The 17,028-nt window shown below is 35.3% G+C and overlaps 1 protein-coding gene across 2 annotated transcripts in view; it reads left to right on the top strand.

Moving 5' to 3' along the window:
- The first annotated feature begins 602 nt into the window (after window positions 1-602).
- The window catches only part of LOC5578281 (integrin alpha-PS2), a 289,453-nt gene continuing 273,027 nt past the window's right edge, over window positions 603-17,028 (top strand). For both annotated transcript variants that reach the window (XM_021839218.1, XM_021839221.1), the window contains exon 1: window positions 603-729. The gene's annotated coding sequence lies outside the window, so the exon portion shown is untranslated. The remainder of the gene's footprint in view (window positions 730-17,028) is intronic.

Raw genomic sequence — 17,028 nt, forward strand, 5'->3', positions numbered from 1 at the left:
ACCTTGAAGATGAGACAAGAAACATTTTGTGGGAGAACAATGTAAACTAAAAATTCTGATTGGTTCTGATGATTGAATCATTAAATTTTATTAAAGTCAATGAGCAGACATTTTTAACGTGTTTCGTGGTACGATGAAAGTGCAACCGTTGTGGCCACCTACCGGACACTTGCTGAACCAACTGTTTCAAAACCCCGCCAGACAGCATACTACACGCTCAAAAATTTCGATTCCCATCGGTTAACAGCATACAGAATGCTTCTTCTATCATTACTTCGAAATTTCTTCTTTCCGAAAATGAATCTGAGATTCCAGATTCTTTGGATCCAAACAGCTGAGAGTAAATACACATTGAACTGACTCATATTTAAACCGCCTTCATCAGCGATAATCAAAGTTAAACTATTTGTAATGACAACCAACGCACGTGTCTTCTAAACTGACAGCCCCCAACAATCAGAACCGACGACGTCTGGATCGGTCGGACGTCGCCGCTTGTTTCGAATATTGACGTCGCGACGTCTTTACGCGCCAGCAGCCGTCTGTGGATTCATCTGCCGTCGTCGCCGTTGACGTCGGTTGTTTCTCTCGCGCGCGCCGAGAGCGCCCATTCAGTTTCCTGCTAGCCGTCGTGAAGTTTGGACGCGAGTGAAACCCCGTTCTGATCGGTAGTTGGGAAGTGTTCTCCAAGATCTTCATAGTAGATCTTAGTGAATATCAGTGCCTAAAGTGAGTAGTGCGGTGCAAGTAGGCGGCGGCCGAGGTGGCTTACTGCGATCGTTCTTATTAGTGCGCGGGGTGCGGTTTTCGAGTGGGTTCTACCCTCGGCAAAGCCTACTGGGGATGTTGAACAAACAGTGCTGGAGTTAAACAGCGAGGGAGCTGCTTTAGGCGATCTTCTCCGTTGATTTGCCTTATTTAGTAATAATTAGCGAATTGGTGCCAAATCGCAGAACCCATCGGGTGACGGGTGAAGATGTTCGTGTGAATGGTTCGCTGATTGCAGGAGCTGATTGGCGCAACCGATCGATTATCGGTGCGAAGAGATTCCACGAAAAAGAAAAGTGTGCAGTGCAGGTGCGGGAGGAAAATTTTGATTTTCCACCCAAGGCGGACGAAGATCGAGTGAGAAGCAGTCGGTGAAAAGTGCAAAACGCGTCGTCTCTGCCTGAGCAAATCATGTTCTATTAATAACAGACGCGCGGTGACGAAGACGAAAACACACCGTTGAGGTTGAGGGTTCTCTCGTGGGTTGGGTGGGAAAGCCGTGGAAAACTCAGGACGATTGCACACAGTTAGGGTGCGGCTTATTTTGCGATAGTTCTTAACACCAGAAGTTGGTGTGGTTTTTAATTAAAATCACACAAAAAGAGATACTTCATAATTTAAGCCAAAAATATTAAGATTTAGCGGTGGCGCAAGCAAATTGAAGGTAAACTATAAAGATGTCACATTTTTCATCATTTTAATAAAAACGTTAAACTTAGTTTGATCATGACTTCATGAATATTCAACCGATTTAAAGTTTTGTACATGTATTTGAACATTATTTGATTGTTTTTGAAGCATGTAAATGGAACATATAGGTAAAACCCGTTTTTAATTAAGTTATTTATCAAAAATTGCACAAAACATGCTTTTTTAACGAAATATTACATATTTTCTTATATTTGTCAGTTGAACGTTAATAATATAAAAGATTGAATTGGTTATTCTATTTTGTTGAATCGTTTAAAAGATCTTGGCATTTATTTTTTATTACACATTTAAATTTTGAAATAAAAGTATTTACTATGTGATAAAAAATACACTACCTAAGTAAGGAATCGTTCCACCCGGATCGTCCATTAGCATAAGTTCTAGTTGTAGTGATTTGGTCACGGTGCTCCTAATTTGACCACTCTCATAACAAATCAATGTTATATTGGCCAATTTAGGAACCAAAGCTTAAGCTCTTAAGCCAAAGCTTAAGGGCCCAGATAGCCGTAGCGGTAAACGCGCAGCTATTCAGCAAGACCATGCTGAGGGTCGTGGGTTCGAATCCCACCGGTCGAGGATCTTTTCGGGTTGGAAATTTTGTCGACTTCCCTGGGCATAGAGTATCTTCGTACCTGCCACACGATATACACATGCAAAAATGGTCATTGGCATAGAATGCTCTCAGTTAATAACTGTGGAAGTGCTCATAAGAACACTCATAAGCTGAGAAGCAGGCTCTGTCCCAGTGGGGACGTAACGCCAGAAAGAAGAAGAAGAAGAAGCTTAAGCTCTGGCCGAAACTGGTTCTGTTATATTGACCAACAATATTTTCAAAGCGAAAAAATGGTTTTATCTCAGTTTCCACATTTACATACAGTATTGGATAAAACATTTGCAACTTTTTCGATTTTCCATACAAAATGGTCAAATTTGGAGGCTTAGATCTCAGTTATTTGTGGACCGATTTGAATGAAATTTTCACAGCACTTCAGACATAACATGAATTTCAACATATATTTTTAAGAGATTTTTCCAACCAAAGTGCAGCAGCAATAACAGTGTGACTGAAGTTATTTTTTTGCCATTTTTTATAATTTACTTAACTTAAAAAATAGAAAGAATATTATTATGATGTCTTCAGCAAAATTGTAGATTTAGACAATATAATTTTGTTTTTTATAGCATTGACAATTTAAAGCTGATATTCTGATGAAAAGTCGTTTGACAGCAGAATTCATAAAAGGTATTGAAATTACTTGGACAAATATAAAAGTTCTGTTTTAGGAGCAAAAGAACATCTTCTGTAAAAAAAAAAGATGTGGTAGTTTAGCATAAAACTGAGTAGGCGATGAAAAGCATTATCATCCATGCTGTCAAGAAAAATAGATTGACGAACACCACAGTTCCAAATTCGGGTTTTCATTTAATTATGTCGAATCGATTCACCGATTTAATCGAATAATTTAAATTGATTCGATTTTGAAGCTCATATGCAAATTTATAAAAATAAGCTCACAAAATACGACTATATGCAATTGCATATGATTTCAAAATTCGTTTATTTGAATAATGATTGAAAAATGTTTAAAATTATATATTAAAAACTTTAAAGCATATTTAAAACTAGTTTTATGCTCTACTTTTGGGGAAACTTTATCAGTGGTGCAAATCACTGATTTGGTCCAAATTTTTAAACCATGTTAAAAATTCGAGCTTGCACCAATGTTGCAAATGATGTTCCAACTTTATTGTATACCAATTTCTGGTCTATTTTTTGGAACAAGCTGCCTGGTCCATTTTTGGTCGGATTTGTTTATCAGTTCTGATTTTTCTCTCTGGACAGCCAAGCTGGGGGGAAGCTTGAAAGTCAACGGAGTGAAAAAGAGTGGTTTAATAAGGAAGGCGGACAAAGAATCCTCCAGGAAGGCATACAGAGACACCTCCTGGAATCATCAGATTATTTCTCAAGGTCCGCCTAAAGAAATCTCCAGGAGCCCTTCCAAGAATTCCACCGAGGTTACTCCGATGTGCCTACCAGGATTTTCCTGGTATTTCCTCCAGGAATCATCCGGGGGAATCTCTCAGGAATTTTTCTAAAGGTTTCCACCAGGAAATTCTATAGATATTTCTCCAGGATTTTCCCAAGGGATTTCCACCAGGAAGTCCTTCACGGATTGCCTCCAGAAACTTTTGCAGGGATTTCTTACAGCAATTACTTCGGGCATTTGCCCCAGGAATTCATCCGGATATTTCCTCCAGAAAATGCTCCGGCGTTTTTTTTTTTTCAAAAATTCCTACAGGGATTTTCTCTAGAGTTCCTCCGAAAGCTTCACTATGAATTCTTTATGGATGCTGAGTTCTTACGCTCTACAGCCGCATACCTATAAGCCGAACACTTTCGGCACGAAATTCAGTATGCGTTGAGCTCTCAGTGCGGTCGCACGCTCTACGACCAACTGCGCCAGAAAGTGTTTGGCTTATAGGTATGCGGCTGTAGAGCGTAAGAACTCAGCATCCATAAACAATTCGCTCTCACTTGCGATCGGGAGATACAAACGTGAGCGTGGTGGGGGTTTGGCATCTAAGTCCGAAAGAGACATGGATTTGCGAAAAGAAATGTGTTCATAGTTAGTACTCGGATTCAGTTTGTCTTTCTATTCCGCAGAATCATAAGGTGTTCTGTAGCTTAGTTGGTTAAAGCGCCGGTCTAGCGTACACGGAGTCGTGAGTTCGAGTCTCACTAGAACGCGTATTTTTTCGCAAATTCATGTCTCAATTTGTCAAACAAACACACTGTGTCTTCTGATTTCAAGTTCCCAAAACTATCCTTCGAAGTCCTTGCAGGAATTTGTTTGAAAGTCCTAAAAGAAATTATTCAGAGTTTCTCATGGATTTTTTTTTCGAGAATTTCGTTTTTTCGAGAATTCCTTCAGATTTCCTCCGAGTATTCTTTTGGAGCTCCACCGGAAATTTCTTCAGATTTCCTCCATAGTTCCTCCAGATTTTTTTTTTCTGGAATATCTCCAGGAGTTTTTTAGAGTTCTAGTAATACCTCGGGAACCCTCTGGATTTCCAATAAGCATTCTGCACGAGTTTCTTCGAAAAAATCCCAACATTCCCTCCGGGAGTTCCTCCAGAGTTGAGAGAGAGGAGACAGCTGACTTAAATTGCAAGCTCCTAAAAGTCAAGGGAACCTGTCACGAAATGTCAATGGAAAACCGCACATTCGAAAGGCAGAGCCTGAAAACACGTCAAAATTCAGGTGAACGTAATGCCAATTTCTTGCTGTTTTTCGATGATTTCACATTTTAAAAAGTTGTATACCTAAAAAAAGTTGAGTGATGGCAAACTGCTATTATTTTTTTTATATTCATATTCTTTTCAATAGTGAAAAACAATAAGTAACTATGATTTTGACCAATATAAGTTTATCTGACCGTTGTGCACAACCCAAGAATTAAAGAAAGAAGTCAAAGAAGGCAAGAAAACATACCAACTGTCAGTGAGCTGTACTCGGTAATGAAGCGTTTCCGGTATTTGGTGTCTTCGGCAAAGTTTTTTGTAACAACGAGGACCGAATTCAACATTTTTTGAAAATACTTGAAATATAGAGCAATGTTCGAACCATAATATCTTCAAAAGGGCAAAAAATCGCAAGCTCAAATTTTCAGGCAACATAGAACAATACTTGATAAAACGGACGTCAAAATTTCAGAGAGGTATATTTTGGTGGTTTTGGGATATTTCAATTTTTTACAATGATTATATTACTCCAATACAGTTAAATTTCCATGAGTCAATCTGACGAGACGATCGGCTTTTAGAAATAACGAGTCATGGAACAAAAACTTTCAGAAACCGGGTAAAAAAACATCATAGTAGCCATGAAATTCAGTTTAAGAGCAGTTCATTGAGTTGATATCGAGTAATGTAGGGTGCAGAGCTTCTTGGACATTTCCATGATTCACTTTGGCATGGTGGTTTTTATCTGTCGACTTTTGTGAAACTTTGCAATAAGAAGCACTTCAATACGACGCATATTGTAGCCGAATATGAGCTCAGTAGCTTTCAAAAAAAACCCCACTGCCAAAGTGAATCAAAAGTGCCAAGAATAGGATCCGGCTCCCTAGATGAAAGTGTAGATTAAAACTGGGTACATATTTGTTTTTCTTCAATAATTGAAATGATGATATAGTATGCCATGTAAAACTTGATCATGTCTCAGTTGATTGTTGTCATCATGGCTCGAGGTGAGCAATTTATTTTGTGAATGTGTTACTTTTAACACGGAAAATCAAAGCATATTCATGTGGATATCTCTAAATAATAAAATTTCAGAGCGCACGATCTCCTGTCCGGAGCTTTTAAATTTGTGTGGATCAACGCGGGAAGAGCGTGAAATCTAAAAAACACCAAAATATACCTCTCTGGAATTTTGACATTCGTTTCATCAAGTATTGTTCAATGTTGCCCCATTTTTTTTTGAATTTTCATGCGTCGTATAATTGAATTTTTTCCACCAGATCTTGTGTTTGTTATATATTTATCAGCAAAAAATATTATATGACATATTTCTTAGGAAAAATGTCAAATTCGATGAAAAAATCGTTTTTTCACTAATTGAATCTACTTTTACCAATAACTCGAAAACCGTAGGCTGTAGAATTTTGACGTCTTTGAAAGAGTTGTTTGTTTTATTAAAATGAACAACTTTGCCAAGTCCGAACATGCCAAGTCTCTAGAACGTCAGTAAACAGTAAAAAGCTAGATTGTGGCGCCACCTATGCCGACAATTTACGAACTATCCATTTATGTCAGTAGATGGTCCTCGTTGTTACAAAAAAGTTTGCCGAAGAAACCAAATACCGGAAACGCTTCGTTACCGAGTTACTAATTTTGTCCCGCCAGATTGCGTCCCTGGCCCATAGTGGCAATGTAGTCACGCTGTCATCAACAGGCTTTATTTTGCTCATCTTGATCTGATAGATGGAACGACCTCGTACGCTCACAACAATTCTCGCGGAACATTACTAAAGGACCTATCTAACATTGAGAGGCTCTCTTTGTTTACTTTCTCTTTTAATAACTGAGTCACATTAACCTCTTCTGATGCGTTTTTTTGTATGAAACGCTAGTCAAGGGAATTGACTTTCGATCTATAGTGAAAAACTTCCCAAAATCTTTAGTATTCCACTGTTATAATGAAAAGAGAACGAGAGAGGAGAGAATCTCTCATTTGTACATAGGTCCTTAGTAATGTTCCGCGAGAATTATGAGTCAGCATTCGATGTTGGTTGAATAATCCGTGGCTGAGAGAGTGGAGAGAAACGTTGGCTCTATCCAAACGCACATCTTCCATTTGACAGCTCTAGCTTTCTGTGAGGCTCTGCAAATACATCATCATTGCTTTTGGGATGAACTGAGGTTGGTTTCTCCGTCAACGCAAGAGCATGATTTTGCTTTCCTCTTTGCCCTTTTGGGCAAAGAGCTACAAAGAGCCAACGAAGAGCTGTCTAGAAGTGCTCTTCCCCGAACTGAGAAATAGCATAAGCATAAGCATAAAGCATAAGCATTGATGACCGTACAATTCGTAGTTGCTACTCCGTGATTGACTGGAATAATCAAAATTGTACAGGGAACCAACAGATGTAGCTTGGGAGTAGCATACCATCTTCAATGTACAATTTCGAGGACTCCAAGCTCATTAATGTCAATAACGGCGCCGGCCACGTCCTTACGGTCATCGGGGGAAGGGAAGGAATGTTGGTGTGACATCCATTGCTACTAGAGACCGAGATCACCTCTGCATCTCCATGGTTTTCACAGGAAGGAGTTTTGTTAGTGGGAGGGATCAAAAACTACATGATCAGGATTCACCTTGGTAAGTGATGCGATTCATGTAGCCTCGAACTAAAATAAAATATCTATCAGTGCGTCGACAATTTTAATGTCGAACTATCCAAAGGTTATTTTTAATTGCGCCAAATAAATAAAAGAATATGTACGTGTAGATCAATTTTGTTATATAAAACAGGAACAAAGGCTTATGCCGACACTTGAAGTGACGAACCATCCATAGTTTTCTAACAAATAAATGAAACATTTCCACGATATAAATGTGTGTTTTTACAAGCATGAAACGAACTCACCGCTTTAATCCGGTTTGAAGATTGATTAGATGTAATCGACGTTAACTGCAAAACCGCCAATGAGAATTCCGCAGTAAATCGTCTCAGTAACGTAGGTTTCAGAAATCTTGAATAAATCTTCTGGAAATCACACAACGGACGTCACGGAAGCCTCAAGCGCCTCAGACTTGCACAGCCACTTTCCATCGACTTTTCTTGAAAATCTGCTCTTCCCCGAACTGAGAAATGGGAAAAAAAATCCTCTCCCCCTAACTGAGAAAGGGAGATAATAATCTCTTTCTCTTTTAAGCACTGAGGTTGTCAAAACAAACTCTTTACCACAGTGGGAATGAAAATAAGCAAAGACAAACCTGTAAACTCTTCATCCCGCAGATCAATTACGCTCAGTTTGTGTGTGGGTAAAATCGCTTCTCTTTTGTAGTTGATCATTAAAAGGGGGAGAAAGAGGATAAGTCAAGAGCAAGGAAGAAGCCTGGTCATCAACGCTGCATGTCAAATTTACGCCCAAAAGTAATGTAAAGGAGCTACGCGTATCAATTTAACTTCAAAATGTGTTCCGTAAGCCCAAACGTCTGAAAACTTCTGATGTGATTATTGAAAATTGACATCAGGAAAAAAAATATATTCCAAATTTGGCACGTGTCCCTTTTTGCAAACTGAAAATTTCCAATTTATTGCCAAAAATGGGATTCCACTGTATACAAACTATATAATTTGTAGTTATAAAGAGATGCTTCACAAACTCTACTTGGATTATAAAAACTTCATATAAATGGAAGTTAAGAAAAATTTTCATTCCTATGGAATCCAGGACCGTATACTGGAAGTGACCGTTTTTTTCAAGTCGATCATTATTAACTACAAGACTGAGAAAGCTTCATTATCATTAATTAGGTCAATTTAGTGACTTATTTAACTTAATGATCGCTAATGTAGTTCCAAAAATCCATTTTTTTTTCTAATATAGTAAAATAGATGAATACTTAAAATGCTGTGTCTTTCTTGTTTTTTTTGTTTGTGCTCTTTGAAGAATTGTGAAATAAAGTTTCCTGAGATAGTTTAGCAAAGCTTACCAGAAAAAAAACTAATAATCCTTAGATTACCGTGTAAAGCTAAGTATGCTATTTTGCTCAAGTAAAGTAAAGAAATTCTTTGACCGAATGGGTCAAGAAATTTCCTACAGAGGGCCCCATTTGAAATGACATTTTTGCTCAACTGCGTACTGCGATAAAGAAAAAATGTGATTCTATAGACCAATTAAGAAGTAATTTTCCATGCATGAAGATAGGCGATTACTTTTTTTTTTGTCAACAGCAAACCGGCCTTAAGAAGTAGGCATTGAATAAATGAGAAATGTACAAATTTGTTTTCAATACAAGTATTGAAAGAATTCCAGAAGATTTTCACTTTTCAAAATCGATACCTTAACAAGAAAATCATAAAGATGACCAAAATATGGTTCATTTTTTGTATTATACTTATCTATAGATGAACTGATACGTTTCTTCTTCAGGGATCTCACGAGAGTTCTCCATGAATATTCGTGGGGCTTCGTGGCCGTGCGGTTAGCGGCGTCAGACGTTTAGGCGTATTGTGCCGCGAAGTGTGGGTTCGATTATCGCTCCAGTCGGTGAAAACTTTTTGTCAAACGAAAAATTCATCACTGGTCCACTGGGTGTTACGTGTTGTCCGTTGCCTATCATTGGCGTAGGAACAGGGGGGCCTGGCCCCCTCCAGAATCATCCAGGCCTCCTCCCAGAATTTTTGATGATAAAAAAAATCAATTTAACATGAAGCAAAATCTTCTAAATCAATACATGACTCTTGTTATTGACAAAAATCTCTCTTCAGTAGTAACGTTATTTAAGAGAAATTCTCGCTTGTCTTATACAGCACCAGCGTGGCAGTTCTGACTTCGGTGAATCGCGCGACAACCGAAAGCTTAACCCCTCTACTAGCTGATTCATTGTTTTTACGGTAAAAAATATTCAAATTGTGATAACTCTTTCGTTTCTCGATATTTTTGCACCTTTCTGTTTTAAGTTCTCAAAAACTCTTCTAGTTTTAGAATCTGTGTCATCATAAATCGTTTGTCATCTGGATTCGGAGATATTCCAAAATTGCTTAAGGCTTTAACTCACGTAAATTTCGCAGGCTACAGTATTTTTATCGTATTCGGATATTCACTGTTCGGAACAATATTTTAACCTGTCTACCGGCAGCTTCATTTTTTCAACACAAACGAATATTCAAACTGCGATAACTTTTTTGTTTTTCCATATTTTTTCACCATTTTTTCACAAGCCCTCAAAAAACTCTTCTATTCTAAGAGTCTGTGTCAATATTTATCATTGATCATATAGTTTTGAAGATATTCAAATTTTTTTAGGGGGACCGACGTTCCCCATACAAAAAAATCTTTGGGCATTTGTTTTTAGTCAATTCATCAAAAAACTAAAATGTGGGCTATACAATGTCAGTTTTTAATGAGCATCTCTGAAAAAATCATACAAATCGGTTGAGTTGTCTTCAAGTAATCTTAAAATTACAAAAAGATGTTTTTTTAAGTTTTTAAGATCTTAATACGGCCAGATTGGTACCAAACACATACATGTTTATTACTCCAAAACGGTTGCACCAATTTGGTTCATTTTTTCACAACAAACTTTTATTGAAGTATTGTTTCGAACAGAGAATGACCGAACTTAACAAAAGATCTGCAGCCTAAGATATTTACGTATATTCTAAATATCAGAATATTTCCGGATCTAGATAACGTATGATCAATATCGAAACAGATTCTTAAATGAGATGAGTTGAGGTCTTGTGAAAAAATGGTGCAAAAACATCGAAAAACGAAAAAGTTATCGCTGTGTGAATATTTTTTTTCTGATGTAAAAAAAAGCTGCCGGTAGAGGGGTTAATTCCTTCAAAAAATCATTGATGCTGTCATATCTAATACTGAGATACTTCACTGAAAGTTGTACTAGAAATTCTTCTGCGACTACCTTCAAATAGTTGTCAGAAAAAAAATATTATGAATTCTTCCGATATTTTGCTTCAAATCCTCAGATTATTCAAGAATTGAAAAAAAAAACAAAAAAAAAAGTTTTTGAAGTTTCTCTTGCCATCGAATCTTCAGAGGAAATTTGATGAAAATCCCCAGGAAAACTTTCAATTTCAGGAAAGAATTCTGGCAGAATTCTAGAAAACCAGAAGTCGAGGAAGGATAGATTTCAAGGATAATTTCTAAGGAAAATTGTGATAGAATTACTTGAGAAATTTGTTTGATTTGTAAATTTATTAGTGAGGTTGTCCTGTAATTTATCTCTAGAGAAAAGATCATAAAGTATCTTTCATTGTATCATTGCCCATCTATTGTTCTACCTGCTTCAACATTTTTTTGTTTCTTTTTTCTTTACATGATGCTTTGAAAAACTTCATACATAAATCTTTCCATACTCCAAAAAGCAACATTTTCAAAATCTAAAAAAAGGTAAATTATTGAAGTTTCAGAAAATTACAGATTGGTTTCTGATTTCTGAAAGTCCATAAGGAATTCCTCAACAAATTTCCAAAGTAATGCAAAAGTTTCCCCAAAGGTATTCATCAAAATATTACATTACATCTTCGGAAATTTTCTTTAAAAAATAAAGACAACATTTTCGCATTAATTTTCTATAGTACTGCAAAATAACCGATAATAAACTCTTCAAAAAAGTTTGTTTGGAATTTCTAAAGGTAGGAAAAATGAGTTCTTTCCACATCAACCAAAGTATCATGAAATTTCGGGATTCATACAAAATATTATCTAAGATTTTAGTAACAAATACTTCCAGTTAAAATTACATCCGTTTCAACACTAATCATTTCTTATTGTAAAAACGAAGAAAGAAGAACAAGATTTTTTCTTTAGAAACCTGATAGGTATGGAGTGATTCATAGAGGAATTTGTACAGAAAGAATCGTTAGTACAGTTTAAAGAAAAATTGCCTGGAAAATACTTCCTCTGGTAAATTTTTCGGGAGACAATAGTATAATTCTCTTTTAAATCTCTGAACAAATTACTAGTATTTTTGCGTACGAGTTTTAGAAAGAAAATTTGTTAAAAAATTGTTAAAATTCTTTAAATATTTCTTTGTTAGGAATTTAGAAAAAAATAAAAAGCATATATTTTCGAGAGAGTTTTGAAGAAATGCGGGGTATAAAAAAAAATCTTAAAAATAATTATCTGTGAAAAAAAATGCAGATAGATCTGCGGAGAACTTTTAGAAATCATGAATGAGATTTACCCAATTGAATACTTTTTAATTGCTTATGATATTTTTGTGGAATATTACGAGCAATTCATAATGACCCTTTCGGCTTAACGGCATTCGGCCTAATGGCCTTCGCACTATGGGCCACAAATAAAAATTCCGCGACAAAAGTCCAAAAACCTTTTTTCAATAAAATGAATTATTGAGATGAATTTCTCATTATTGAGAACATGTGTGATTGTATACCAACTATCTTATTTGATTAATTACATAATTGCATTGCACTTCATGGGGCTCAATATTGTCTAAACTGTAAAAATTGAATTTCACCCTATCTTAAGAAAATTTGGTTTGAGGGGAAAAATGGCAAGAAAAATTATTGTGAGTACATTTTTGGAAAGCAAATTAAGTGCATTTTACATGTCTGTTCATTTCAAATTTTAGCATTGATTTTACAATGTACCAGTAATATTCACTATCTTTTAACTATTTCACCTTAAAAGTTAAGGTATTCCACCGTACTTGGCTTGCAACCAGTATGAGGTGGAAGCCTAGACTCTACTCTTTCATGGGCTACCAAAAGTTTTTGCATATATTTGCGGATGGCCGAGATACATCGGTTTAAGTACATGCGATAATTTAGTCGATTTTTTTAAACCCCATATTTTTAACTTCGATGCTGTTCATACAATCACAAATTAAATAATTTTGACTGGTATAAAATAACTAAAGCAATCATAATCCACTACTTTTGAGCAAGTTTCCGTTCATGAGCTAGGTGACATCTAGAAATCTGGGTTGAGTCGGTTGAAAAATTACAAAAAATAATAATTTTGCTAATTTTCTTCGAGGCCATGATCATAGGTATAATATTTTACAAAAAATATAAAAAAGTAGAAACATCGAAAATTTGTCCGTTTTTAATTTTGATGGTTCACATAGAGTGAATTGATTTTCCCTTATAGACAATAAAATAACTAGGCGACCTCCTGTACTATCTTCCTAAACTACGTTGAAATATCAAAAAAATACAGTATAAAAGATTGAAAGAAAATAAAAACAAAAAAGACAGCACCAAATGGCCAGGTCAGTGGCCATCAACGAAGAACGTTAAAAATAATCGTTTGAATCTTTTTAAATTCCTGCCAAAAATTTCGACTGTTTAAGCCAGGGGGGCCTGGCCCCCTCCAGAGTCATCCAGACCCCCCCCAGAAATTTTGATGACAAAAAATATAAAAGATGAAAAAAAAACAATTTAACATGAACCAAAATCCTATGAATCTATGTATATAACTCTTGTTGTTGACATTAGAATCTCTTCAGTAGTAACGTTATTCTATGTTGTACAACTATGAGAAAACCTAGCCTGTCTCACACAACATCAGCGTGGCGGTTCTGGCTTTGGTGAATTGCGCTACAACCGAAAGCTTTACCGTTCCACTGTCGATCGAATGGTTACTGATAGAACTTTTGTATGCGACCGAGATAAACCAGCCTCGGGCTGCAAATCTCGTTGATGAAGATAATAATATTTGTTATATGCGATTTTTCGACGTTATGCAAAAAATACCGTGATACAAAAAAGTGTCAATAGACTGGAAATTTGATTCCCAAAATTCGTTTTTTTCTGAATGATCCAAATAATGCTGTTTCGGCATAAAGCAGCATATTCACTGTTCAGTGATGATAATTTTCTCATGAGAATTCACTAAATAAATCCGTACATTAATTAACCCGAATAATGCTCGAAAAAAAAAAATAATTGAAAAGATAGAATATTGAAGGGCGACTTCAGAACTTTTACAAATCTCTTGGAAATTAGTCAAATAATATTGTGAGACTTGATCATACTTTCAAAATGAATTCCAAATTGATTCCGGAATATGTTCTTGAATTTACCTAAAAATGACGCTCACTTTTTACTATAACTTCTTCCGTAAATTCCTTCAAATAGTTCTTCCAAAAATTTTATTACAAATTTCGAGAAGTTCATCTAGAGTCCTTAATAAATATTTCCAAAAGACATCACAAATTGCGTCAAAAATTCTTCTATGTTTTCTTTTTCTAGAAATTTCGCTTCAAATCCCCGGAATTCTGGAGAACCAAAAGTAAAGGAATGATAGATGACAAGGAAAACTTCTAAAGAAGTTTTTGATGGAGCTTCTTGATAGATTTGTTTCATTTGTAATTTCATTAAACAAGATCTAACTATCCTGTAATTTACATCTAGAGAAAAGATTATAAATAATAACTTATCATTCATTGTACCATTGCCCATCTATTATTCTACCTGCTTCAACATTTTGTTGTTTCCCTGGATTTAAAAACAGGAAAATTATAGGAGTTTTAAAAAATGGCAGAATTCTTATACGTGTGTTTCCTGATTTATAAAAGTCCATCAGAAATTCCTCAACAAATTTTCAAAGTAGTGCAAAAGTTTCCCCTGAGATTTTAATTCATTAAAATCATACATTACGGATTTAATAATGAAGAGTCGGAGTTCATACAATATATTATCTAAGATATTAGTTACAAATACTTTCAGTAAAAATTCCATCCGTTTTAACAACTAAACAGAACAAGATTTTTTCTAGTAAATCCTACAACAAATACTTAAGCTTTTTTGTGAGGTACATTGCCAACAAGTTTTAGCAATTAAATTTTACGATAAAAGTTTAGTAAATTTTTCCGAATTACCATATTGACTCATATTCCGAACACTTAAGGCCAACAGTGACTTCAAATGCTGATAGACATAAATTAGCTGATATTTGTGAAAATTTTGATTTCTACGCATAATCTAACTGAGAGTTGTTCGGTTTACTGTTAAAATTGTTCATTTAAACTTTTGATTCAAATGCCGAAACTGTGTTTGTTCTGTCTTATATTCCGAACACCTTGATTCAAATTTCGAACAGCACGAATAAATCGTATTCAAATGAACAATTTAGCAAATAATTTCATTTGAACTTGAACGTTAAAACTGAATTGCAATTGACTGCCGTTTCCTGGTGATGTAATGACATATTTCAGTGAAACATTTCAACCATATCGCCATACAAATACCGAGTGTTCGAAATTTGAGACAAAACGGTATATTTAAAGCTACAATTATTCAAAAAATTACCAACAAACTTCTTTCAAATCTTTTCTGTATGTGTTTCTCTAGAAATCCGATATTGAGTGATTCGTAGAGGAATTTGTTAAGCAATCCTTAAAAATATTGAGCTATTCCTGGAGTAGTTTTTGAACCAAATAATATGGAGTGGATAATTTTATAACGTTATTTATGGAAGAATCATTAGATAACCATTCGGTAAAAATGACAGTTATTTCTAGAACTGAAAGAATACTTGATGAAACTTCTTGAATGAATAAACATATTTTGAGAAGTTCAAGAATAAATTGCAAAATATTAGTAAATCTGATGAACAATAACTTTAAAAACTTCCCAAAAAAATCGTTAGTGCGGTTTAAAGAAAATTTTCGGCAAAATATTTAGATCTCTGGTATTTTTTTTTTGAAACGATCTGAGAGAAACAATAACATAACTCTCCAAGAAATTCCTGAACAAATTACTCGGAAAATATAAGAGTATTTTCGCGGAAGAGATTTTGAATCAATAGTTGAACGTATTTTGCTAGGAACTTTAAAGAAATATTAAAATTCCTTAAACATTTCTCTGTTAGGCATTTCTGGAAAAAAATTCGAGGGTTTTTAGGGATGCGGGATGTTGTTTCTTAATTTAAAAAAATCTAAGAAATAATTATCTATGAAAAACGCAGATAGATCTGTGGAGAACTTCTCTGAGAAATTATGAATACTTTTTTTTCCAATTGGATTCTTTTTGATTGCTCATGAAATTCTTGTGAAATATTACGAAGAATTCTTAGAGTAACAGCTGGAAGAATCATTCAATTTTTATGCAGAAATTTCGGATAATTTTCGCTGCCATATTTTCGAACAATACTCTAGCGAAACTCTAGGAAGATCTTTAAGAGCAAAGTTGGAAAAACTGTTGGCGAACTCTCTGAAGAATTCGTTGAATGAATCCTTGCTTGGTGATCTTGAAGACATTTTTGGTGACACTCCTAGATTTGTTTGTAATAATTTTTGGAGAAATCCTTAGTAGTTCCTGAAAATTCAAATTATTAATGAACAAGCGGAGTATACTTTAAATTGACAACTGGAATGAATATTTAGTGTGTACGAAGAGGTCCTTCCAGGAGTAATGATTAAAAGAATTTTTAATGCATTATCTGACTTTTTCAAAATTCTAGTGAGATCAGAAAATCTGGGAATGATTTTTCGTGAGAATCCCAGGACGAACTCAGTAAAAATTAGTAAAGGAGTTCTTGGAAAAGGCACTGAAAAGTACGAAAATAATTCAAATTCCCGAAGGAATTTTCAAAGGAATCGGATCAAAGCAGATAATGAAATACCGGAAAAGTTTGTGAGAGAATCATGAAGAACATTCCTTGTGAGTTTTTTTTTCATGAACACTTAAAGGATTTTTTGATCTTTTCCGTAGCGAAAATTGAAATTTACAAATATCACTCATGTGCTGCGAAACGAGACAAAGTAACAATAAAAAAAAACCGTGATTATTGCGACCGACATGCTTTTGAAAACAAGAATTTTCCAGGCCCCCCCTAGGCCCCCTCCAGGAAAAAATCCTAGCTACGCCAATGCCTATCGACAGAGGTACATATGGAGGGCAACTTTTACTTGCTTTAGAAACAATCAAATTGTCTTAAAATCATGTAAAAATATTAGAACCCGGTTGAGTACTCATGAAGATATGGTCAAACAAATTTCATTTCTTAGTAAAATAAGTCAAAATGAATTATTGTGAACAAAGGCTCCCCCAAGTCAAGGCGATTTTTACGGCGACAGCGACAAACAATTGCCGTGATTTCGCTGATGTTTAGTTTTATGAACGTGTGTAAACCAACGTCACGCGATTTTGCAGCGATTTTTGTCGTGTCAGTCTGGATGGTTTTATATAGTGCTTGCAACGACACAACAACGAAATTACGGCGATTTTTCGTCGCTGCCGCTGAAAAAATCGCGTTGATGTGGGGAAGCTTTAAGACTAATAGTTATAATTTTTTGACAAACATGGAACATCAAACCACAGA

Source organism: Aedes aegypti, chromosome 1 (assembly GCF_002204515.2).
Source record: "Aedes aegypti strain LVP_AGWG chromosome 1, AaegL5.0 Primary Assembly, whole genome shotgun sequence".
Taxonomy (NCBI): Eukaryota; Metazoa; Arthropoda; class Insecta; order Diptera; family Culicidae; genus Aedes; species Aedes aegypti.